At 42.0% G+C, this 9975-nt stretch overlaps 1 protein-coding gene across 1 annotated transcript in view; it reads left to right on the top strand.

The window, feature by feature from the left end:
• Positions 1-260: 260 nt before the first annotated feature.
• Positions 261-9975, top strand: part of brinp2 (bone morphogenetic protein/retinoic acid inducible neural-specific 2) — a 244065-nt gene continuing 234350 nt past the window's right edge. Inside the window, exon 1 of the mRNA XM_061043895.1 lies at positions 261-1112. The gene's annotated coding sequence lies outside the window, so the exon portion shown is untranslated. The remainder of the gene's footprint in view (positions 1113-9975) is intronic.

Here is a 9975-nt window from a genome sequence, read left to right as displayed (position 1 = left end):
CACACTTCTCTTTCTTCCCACTCCTCTCCATCCTTTGCTCTCCCTCATCTGGGTTCATCCTCCTATGCCCACTATCTCCATCCTTTCCTCTTCTCCCTTTATTTCATCCTCTCTCTCTCCTCTCCTCCTCACAGTGCGCATCATCGTAGCGCGCTCACCTCCTTCCCTTTCCTCCGTTCTCTGCGCTTTTCAGCCAATCACAGACGAGGGAGGCGTGGTTTCACAACGGGAGGATGTGGACGGAGCTTGTGGAGGAGAGAGAGAGAGAGAGAGAGAGAGAGAGGGAGAGAGAGAGAGGAGAGCGCCGGAGAAAAGAGACGCTTTCCTGAGCTACTTGGAGAAACAACGCCAGGCTTGACACTGAGTGATGACCGTGGCGCAGTGAGACTCAGCAGACCGGGGAATAAAAACGCGGAATTAAAACACACACTAAAAAAAAAAAAAGGAGGGGAGGAGGGTTTGCTCGGGGTTGTGGACACCTGCGCGTCTCCGCTTCGGCCGCAGGTGCGCTACGATCCCCTCTGACGGAGGGGGAGTTTCATGGGTCCGGGGAAGGAAGTGAGAGAAGATATCATCCTAGGATTACTTCTCGTTTCCTCGCCGGTGCTCATCTGGTTTCCAGCCTCTGTGAAAGCAAACTTCCACTGCTTTTGCAACGTTTTCGATCACATTCCCGCAAATGTTTGGAAAAAGAGATCTTAATCTGGAGCTTTTTCATCGTGAACTGTTCTCTAAAACAGGATTTACACTTGACAGCTTCCCCAAACTGAACGGAGAATTCCTCTGAACTTTCAACTTGTTTATTGTGACGCGCAACGGAGTTTTTCCATCCATTTTTTAACGTGCTGACGGACAGGACAATGCCGGGATTATTACAGCAGCTTCTCACCCTGCCCCGAGGAAGAGGGGGTGAGTGAGGGAGCAGAGAGAGAAGGAGAGTACAGCGGATAAAGAGAGAAGAAGAAGGAGGGAAGTCGGTGGCGTTTGGCTGCCTCCGTTAGTTCTTTAGCGCCTTTGCTGGTCGGGCTCGTCCATCTCTTTTTTTTTTTAACTGGATACACGGACACGCATCAGGAGAGACGCACGGGGAGGACCCTGCGTTCACACCCTGGGTGAGTTTACGCGGGTTTGTGTTTGTCAACGTTGAGGGGAATATGCAAGTATCCACGGTGTGCGTGTTCGTGCCAGGCGCGTTTTTTTTCTTCTACGCGCAGCGCACACCCCGTGTTGATACGCACAGCCACAGAAACGCGGGGTTTGGGATGGTCAGCTGTAGTGTGGCAGCGTTCATGTCGTGACGCATGATCGATCAGCAGGAGGGTGAGGAAGGGGGAACGAGAATCTGCTTTTAGATTAACTAGATTGGAGGCTCATTGGAGCCGTTTAATCATCAACAAGGATGTCTGCCGGAATGTGTCGCGGCATACAGCGATGTCAGTGCAGAGTGGACGCACGCGCACATAATCACCAGGGGTCACACGTGGGTCTCGGGTCATAAACTCTCTTTTTTTTGTGCACACTGTTTGCATATTAGTCTGATGTGAACGCTTTTATACTCGTGTAGATGCAGGAAATGTGTGTGTGTGTGTGTGTGTGTGTGTGTGTGTGTGTGTGTGTGTGTGTGTTTGGGTGTGAGCGCTGCCAAATTGTTTTGTTTATGCATACTATATTTTTGCAACACCTTGGATTCCCTTGTCTGTGTGAGAGAACATCATAATCTACTCCTGTCACATCCTTTTACATAACAGCCGGAGCTCAGTGTGACTTGTCCTTCAACCTCTGCTTTGCTTCATCTCACCTACGTGTGTGTTTGTGTGTCTGCGTGTGTGTGTGTGTGTGTGTGTGTGTGTGTGTGTGTGTGTGTGTGTGTGTGTGTATGTGTGCTCCTGCTGTTTCTCCTAAGCAATGAATACCTTCCAGCCTGCCTCTCTCTCTCCTCTCCTCTCCACACCTCTCTCTCTCTGCCTCTGTGTTTGTATGTGCGTGTGTGTGATATTGTTGCTCCATCAGTCACCCTGAATGCCTGCGATGCACCGCGCAATTCCTCACAAATTCTCTCGACCATGTAAGCACAACATTTACCTGTCAGCTACTTTGTCGAGACTCCTGTATGTGGCCATAAGAAATCTCCCCCAAGAGAAAGAAAGAGAAGGAGAGAATCTGCTGCCTCAGATTTAGACTTAACACCCACTGCCACTGCCAGAGACCCGGAGCTTGTCAGACAGATCATGGAGGAGGGAGAGAGAGAGAGAGAAAGAAGTCAAACCCAGCTCATATCATTCTAATACACCCACATGCACTCCCCGAGCAAATGGAAGTGAAACATGCTGACAATGTGGACGTTTCTGTCATGCACTGTAGCGTTGAGGGTGTGTAAATGAAAGGCTGAGTGCACAGCACACGGGCTCTAATGACATGAAATATAATGGGCAGTGTGAGCGTAACATCCGCACTGGAATGGCATTGAAAAAGGGGAATAGTGAACAAGGCAACAATCAAGGCATAGACGAGTGTTCAATGAGGATGATTAGTGCATCCTAAAAGTGTCCATTATAGGATGCAGCACAACACAAAAATACAAAAACATGATCTGATCTTTGAAACTTTGTTTTTCTGAAGCAGCTGCCTCCAAACTTTTTTTTTGTAAAAAGCCTCCCGTGTTTTTTCAGAGTGTGTGAGAGTGGAGTTAGGCGATATAGCTGGAATCAATATTAGGGTATCTAAAGGCACCTCGAGCAATTTAGTAAATCGCTTCAGTAGTTGAGGGAGTTGCAATAAAGAAAAGAAAAGAAAAGAAGAGAATGGTTCAAATGGGTGCTGCAGAGGCAAAGATACTCTGACTTTTTTCTGCATAAATTCTGCATTTCACTGTTAAAGCCAGCAGCCCCCTTCTGTCAGACTACATACGTAGCTGCAGTCTGAAACCACAATCTGTCTTTAAAACCTGTTTGAAGTAGATTGAGTTAAAGGGATAGATGCATCTTCACATTTTCACGGGTGTCCTAACAAAAATACAAAGTAATGCAGAAGCAAACAAAAACAGACAAACAGAATTACACTGACACCCAGCCCACCCAGCTCTCAGCTGTTGAACAAGACCTGGTTCAGAGAAATAGAGTACATCAGTATTTCTAATCAGGACAGACTTTATTAAGAATGAACAATTATTTATTTAACAATTTTGGAAATAAATGTGCAAAGTATTTGGGAATTAGACTCCATCATGATGACTTCATGTACTCAGAGGGGTAATGACGCCGACAGCAGGATAGGATATCCCTCTATGGAGTCTAGACCCTGGTGGTGGTGGTGATAGAAGAATGTGTGAGAGAATATAAGCAGTCTTCCTGCTTCAACTTACTCTGAGCTCCATAAAGAGCAACAATAGAGCCCTTTGTCTTTGTGTTATTCTGTAGTCCAATCACACTGAAACAGAAACAAAAAACTACAAAATATTTAGTCCACAGATTAGGATTGTCACAAATTCAATAAATACATTTTTCTCTATTAAGCACCGGTTCATAACTCGACATACCTCAGTGCATTCAACAGAATAAAGCAGGTCCAGACGGTTACTCCTGTACTCTTTACTCTGCTTCAGTTCTGATGCTACAGGTCAGAAACTTCATCTTAATGTGACGCTCTTAGGTTGCTGACGTATTTTTTTTTACAACATCATGTGTTACTATCAGTATAAAATCTATAGGTTCTTTTCAGTGTATAACTTGAAACATTATAGCCCCTCTTTGAAAGTATACTTATACTCAAATCTAAGCCAAAGTTATTAAATATGTTTCATCGTCAACAAATAAAGTGAAAAGACCAGAGCTGTCAATGTGACTTCATAATACAGCAGCACAAACAGAGGGATAATTCACTGCTGAGTTTAAAAAAGAGATCCACTTATTTTCTGCAGGCATGTCATTAGAACTCCAACAATCGTCAAAATCCTTCTGATCAAAATATTTAAATAATATTGAGAGATTGATTTCAATAGGAGAATCTGTCCCATCCCTCTTTTTTGTTCCATATCTCAAAACGATGCTCATGTTATTCCTGTCGTGTTTCATCACGTCACCCGCTCTTTCATTGGTCCACAGACAGCACAGCACTATAAAGTCAGAAATCTGCAGCGAGAGAGATAGAGATTTTTTTTTTTAGTTTTTAAAAATTCATTTATTCAGACAAAATGATTTACATTTTTTGGAATACTGTCACAGACTACATGTCACACAGAAAAAAAATATGTAATAAAACATCTGCAAATGTGATTTCAGAAACTTTCAAGGAAAAAAATTTACATCTACATTGGAGATTTAATGAGGTTGAAACACCACTACACAATCACACCTCGGTTCTCTTTTAATTTTTTCTTTTCTACTGAGAAAAATTTCCAGCTTTGCTGAAAAACCGAAAAAGGAGATTCAGCAGCCGACCTTTTTTCTCTTTTTTTTTTTTTTTTTTACTGTAGGGGAAACAAAATAATGAACATAAGGTCAGTAAGATTTTCTCCATAAGACATGACTAGAGTATTGAGTATCCCAAAAAGAGACCTCAATCTACAACACTGTAAAAAAACAATGAAAAATGTTCTCTCGTTCTGAGCAAAAGGAGAAATGATCTGAGACGGCAGGATTCAGCACAGAAACAAAATTACATGTACAATACTGCATTGTAAATCACCAGTACTTTTTGTTAACACTGGTTTGTAAAGCATGCTCCATGCAGGTTTGACCTCAGATTGTACTTTGAAACACTTTCTCCTGTCTGCTCTATCTTTAAGTTTCTCTTTATTTAACACCTTGACACATCCCTGATAAAACGAGAGCGTGCCTATGTTCCCACATTTCTAAGATTTTTTTCCATAATTAGGCCCTATGTTCCCACATTTCCTTTTTCATAAATTTGTATCAGTTAGGGTAATTTACCCTAACCCTAACCCTACCCTGTGGGAACATAGGGCCTAATTTTACGAAAATTCTTAGAAATGTGGGACCATAGGGCTGACCCCGATAAAACTCTTTCAGTCCAATGGCATCCACACCTGACTGCTCTCTTCCAGCGGGCCCAGTCCTTTTCAGTGTGGAAACTTTGACCTCATCAAATCTGTATTAGAGTTTACCTTTCTGATATCAAGACGCCTCCACTGTGAGACGGATTCCTTCATGGCTTTTGTTGCATATTGCCTTTTTTTAGTTTGCTTCAGATTCCTTTGGCTGTCAGTCTCTGGAGTGAGAAACACAGTCGGTGTACTGATACCTACGATTCAACCAATCATCTGCATGCATTCTCTAAACATCTGGCTCCTTATTGTCTTAGGAATCCATTTAAGAGCCCTAAAGGTGGTCTCCGCTGTGTACTTTTTGGAACCATTACATTAGATGTGCAAAAGCTCTTTATTCTGTTTGGATTATTTTATATACATAAGAGTATCCCACAGCTGAAATAGACAAACCACACAAGACACATTTCAGGGAACAACTTCCAGATTCGACCACTTAAAGATGTCAGGGCTGTTATCTCGAGTGGCACTGTATTAATCTGCCGATACTTCAGGCTCTCTCACTTCAAAATGTGTTTATAGCAAGGTGGCATCTGTGCTGAAATAGTTTGTCCTTCAAGCACAGAGGTTCAGAGTGAATGGATTTATCTTTAACACCAGATGTGGTTGAAGAAAAAGAAAATCCTTTACTGGAAAACAATCAGTCAAATGGTGAACAATTGTGAGGTAGGTTCAGTTGAAAGCGCAGTCAGAGGGCAGATCATGTAGCATCCTCCGCTTCAGAATTATTCCACTGGAACAGAAACATCCATACGACCTCTCTTATTAGCCCTTATTTCCCCCCGCTTCATTTTCCTACCCGTCTCTCTTACACCATTGCACAAGGTCGCATACATTCATACTCCGTCTCCGAGCCGTTCCTCTGCAGAAGATATCCAACAATTGGCGCTGGGCTCGCTGTAACTCTCATTGTGATTCACTGTGCAGGAGAGTGCATCAGCTAAATGCATGTATATAAATGTAAATACATGTACTCAGCGTGTATGCTCTTCAGAGATTGACTCGTGCATAGCGAACGTCTGTGGCCTTCAAACTTCAAGGGCATGCGGAAATGTTGAATAAAGCAGCCCTTTTCAATGACTAATACGTAATAGCAGGTCTTTCCGATAAGCTGAGGGTCTCGTCTGGTACTATGGAGAGCTGAACTTTCAATATGTGTCTTTTTAAAGTTCAAGTGAGGCTGTGAAACCGTCTCAGCGCAACGATTTACAAATACACAAAGAACGATCTTCCCGCGGTGTGTGTGTGGGTCAGTGTGGTCTCACAGAAGTATTGTGAAATGTCCATGACTTCATAACACCCACTCAGTATGGTATTTGTTAATTAATAGTGTCTGCAGTTTATAAACAATGCCAAAAGGAAAGTCGATGAGCATCATTTTTCATGAACGTCCTCTGACTCTGTATAAACAGCCATAAGGCTCAATCTGGTTGGTTGCCAAGGGCGATGGATGGGCACTCAGGCACAAGACCTTCATCCATGAGAAACACAAATGTTACTGGTGTTAAGACAAAGCAGTGAAGGTTTAAACCATTTTGTACCTTATGTAGTAAAATCATTGCCACATTTCCACGATTTCCAAACAACGCCCAAGTCCTGTTTTATTAGACGATGTGACTTTGGCAGCGAGCAAAGGTCATCTCGTGAAAAGTGCGTTTGGCTTTAAAAGTCACATATTATGCAAAACACACTTTACCATGTTTTTCTAACACTAATGTTCCTATAGTCAGTCTACAGCCCCGCCCCAATGATTGGAAAAGTCCATCCTCTCTGTCTTTTGCCTGCTCCACACAGAAAATGTGTGCTCAAACAGGCCGTTTGGAGATTTTCCCTTCATGACATCACAAAGGGCTGAAACCTGGCTCTTAATATTCCTGTATTCATTCCAGCATCATGAAGGTTTTAATGTTCAGTTTAAGTGTCAAATGTTCAGAGTATTGTTCTTATCACCACCACAGTAACAATCATTTATAAGCTGTGACTTTCCACCTTCTTGTGACCTCCATGTAGGAACATTCACCTCTCACCTCTCTAATATTGATCCGGCTACATGTCTGTGGTGATGAAAAAAATCATTAAGCGATGTTCTCAAAGTGGATCAGGAAGGCGTTCCTGTGCCATGTAGTGCTGGAGACATCACTATAATATCACTGTATCTATTGAGCACTCATAAGGTTTGTTGAAGACGTCGATGACAGAGCTGATGTGAGCACACACTCCTCCTGAGAGATATAGACGGCAGCTGTAGGCTGTGTCGTCGCTTTGCTGCGTCGTGACTGAACCTGCTGCAGGTTCACAAACACACTGTACCCCCACACGGACTGACTGACTGTAGGTGTCTGATTTAAGGCTTCAGTCATAACCACCTCTTCAAAAAAAAAAAAGTGTTCATTTTGGCAGCTATTTTAGATTTAGTCTTACTCTTTAGATGAAAATGTATTTTACCATAAAACTTCAAATAAAAGCCCATCCCCATGTAATGCCCTGTCCCTGTCTCTTTAAGAAGCCCCTACGCATTTAGTGTTGACATAGTTTGGGCATCTAAGATATACGGGAAGGGTGAACAAAATGTGAAACACTTTTGCAAAGTTGAGACAAATTTACATTTTGGAAAATACATTTACATGTTGCGAAACACTTTTACTACCGCTGTGACAAATTTACAATCGGCTGAATCTTTGGGAAAAGGAAGTGTACCAAATGCTAGAAGTGACTGAGTGAGTGGTCAAAAGAAATGTGTTTCTGGTGATCGAACGATGTTGAGTCTGTTTTGTGGAACCCTCCTGAGACAATACAATCAACGATGTATTTTGAGCTAGTTAAGGTCTCTCCTTCTTCGTCGTTGCTGTTGAAATGGTTAATGCTGTAATTTAAAAAAAAAAAAAATTGTTTAACAAAATTGACTCAGTGAATAATGAACCAGTCTCCCTCAAAAAAATCTATAAAGTTAATAAAATGCTGCCTCAGTGCCTCTTAGGGTGGTTGGCGTATTTTGTGTTGCTGTCCATGGTGCTGATCCTGACACCCTAACTTAAAGCTGGAGACGTCTGACAGCTTGTACAAGATCGGCAGCCTCTGGTCTTGAAAAAATGGAGCCAACGCAGAACTGCAAAATATGCAGTTCATCGAGTGTCCACTTGAGGCTGACTCCAGGAACACCAGAAGTCACCAACACACCACAGGCAAAAAAAACATCCTGCTTTTACAGCATAAATAAACATGTTTACAGCCTGGTACAAAAACTGTAGGGGGGGGTGAATTTTTTGTTTTTATTTTGAAAAAGATATGTGTTATCCATAGTTATGCGCGTAGCTTAAAACTCGCCTCAGCTCCAGCTCTCAGCCTGTCGTTAGGTTGTCTGAAAGTTAGGCTGACACAGGATTTCCAACATGGCGGCTGCTGCTGATGAGCCTCCGGAGCCCCCTGCAGGAACAGATGGGTGACATCACTCAGGCTACGTCCATTAATATTTACAGTCTATGGCTTGTCTATCATACTGATCAGCGCTGCAGCTTTTCCATGATTGGAAAATTCCAAGAAAATTGCCACTTGATGATGATGAATTTTCTCCAATAAAATCGAGGCGTCATGTAATTGGTTTACAACCTTCAGTTATCTGTTCTGATACAGGTTACAATATTATGTGATTAAATTCACATTTATCTTTTGTATTTTGTTATTTAATATTAAGGCAATCAAGTCCATCAGCAGCACCGGAGCTGAGGCCTTTCCAAAGATCACCTCAGACCTAAAGCATGAACAGAATAAGAAAACTGGATTTATTTTCAGCCCTCAGTGGAACATAAATACAGCTGGTTAGGGTTGAACTTTTTTTTTTTTTTGCACACTCCTGCTCAGCCTCGAACGGCCTGGTTTTTTATGACTCTTCACCAGATTTTAGAAACACGCTGTGAGGTTTGCTCCCTTTCACCACAAGACCCAGAGTGAGTTGCAGCCCTGGTGTTATGATGAAATGCTGAAATGGGATGATTCACAGCTGGTGTTAGAGGAGGTCTCTGATGGGTGCTTTTTCATCATTTATTCTCATGTGTGGAGATTATTTGTTCAGATATTTTATTTGAGAAAAGTGGTTCAGTGGTTACCATGGTGTTATGTTTTAACTTAGAACCTGCCTTTGGACTATGGATGAATTTTCACTGTTGTGCACATCTAAGCTTATATGTTGATTAAGGTGTGCTGTCCTGATTCAATAAATCATAAAGATAATAAAGTAGGGATGCATCAGTTCAACATCTGTATCGGCCGATATCGTCCCTGTTAACAGACATCGGCAAATGAACGGCCCGAACTGATGTCAGTAGTCGATGTTTATTCGCTGTGACAAAAACAATTTATACTGACATCTAGTACACCTGACTACTGATTCAGAGAAGAGGTTTTTTCATTGGGCAGATTAAGTAACATGTTGAACTAAATCTGACTCGTTTTCATGTCAAACACGAGAGAAAATAATAATAATAATAATAATAAATGAAGTCATGAAGCAGGGCGCCGGTAGCCTAGTGGTTAGTGCATCCGCCCCATGTACGTAGGCTATAGTCCTCCAAGCTGACAGCCCGAGTTCAGATCTGTGTCTGCTTTCCTGCAAGTCATGAAACCTCTCTCTCTCTCTCTCCAGTTTCCGACTCCATTCATTTCTGTCCATCTCTGAAATAAAGGCATAAAATAAACCTTAAAAAACACAGGTTTACAAAGTGCTTTGACAAATAGCAAAAACAAGAACAAACTAAACCAAACACAGAAGAACATAAACAACAGCAAGAACATAACAAATGCAAAATACAAAAAATAATTAAATACAATTCAACAGAAAAGAATCCATAGTGCATGATACCCAACAGACATATATAACCCGACCATCACAAGAACCATCATAAGAACCATCATAAGAA

This window comes from Labrus mixtus, chromosome 8 (assembly GCF_963584025.1).
Source record: "Labrus mixtus chromosome 8, fLabMix1.1, whole genome shotgun sequence".
Lineage (NCBI taxonomy): Eukaryota > Metazoa > Chordata > Actinopteri > Labriformes > Labridae > Labrus > Labrus mixtus.
Note: the sequence above shows the minus strand (reverse complement) of the source record. Positions and strands in the feature narration are given on the sequence as shown.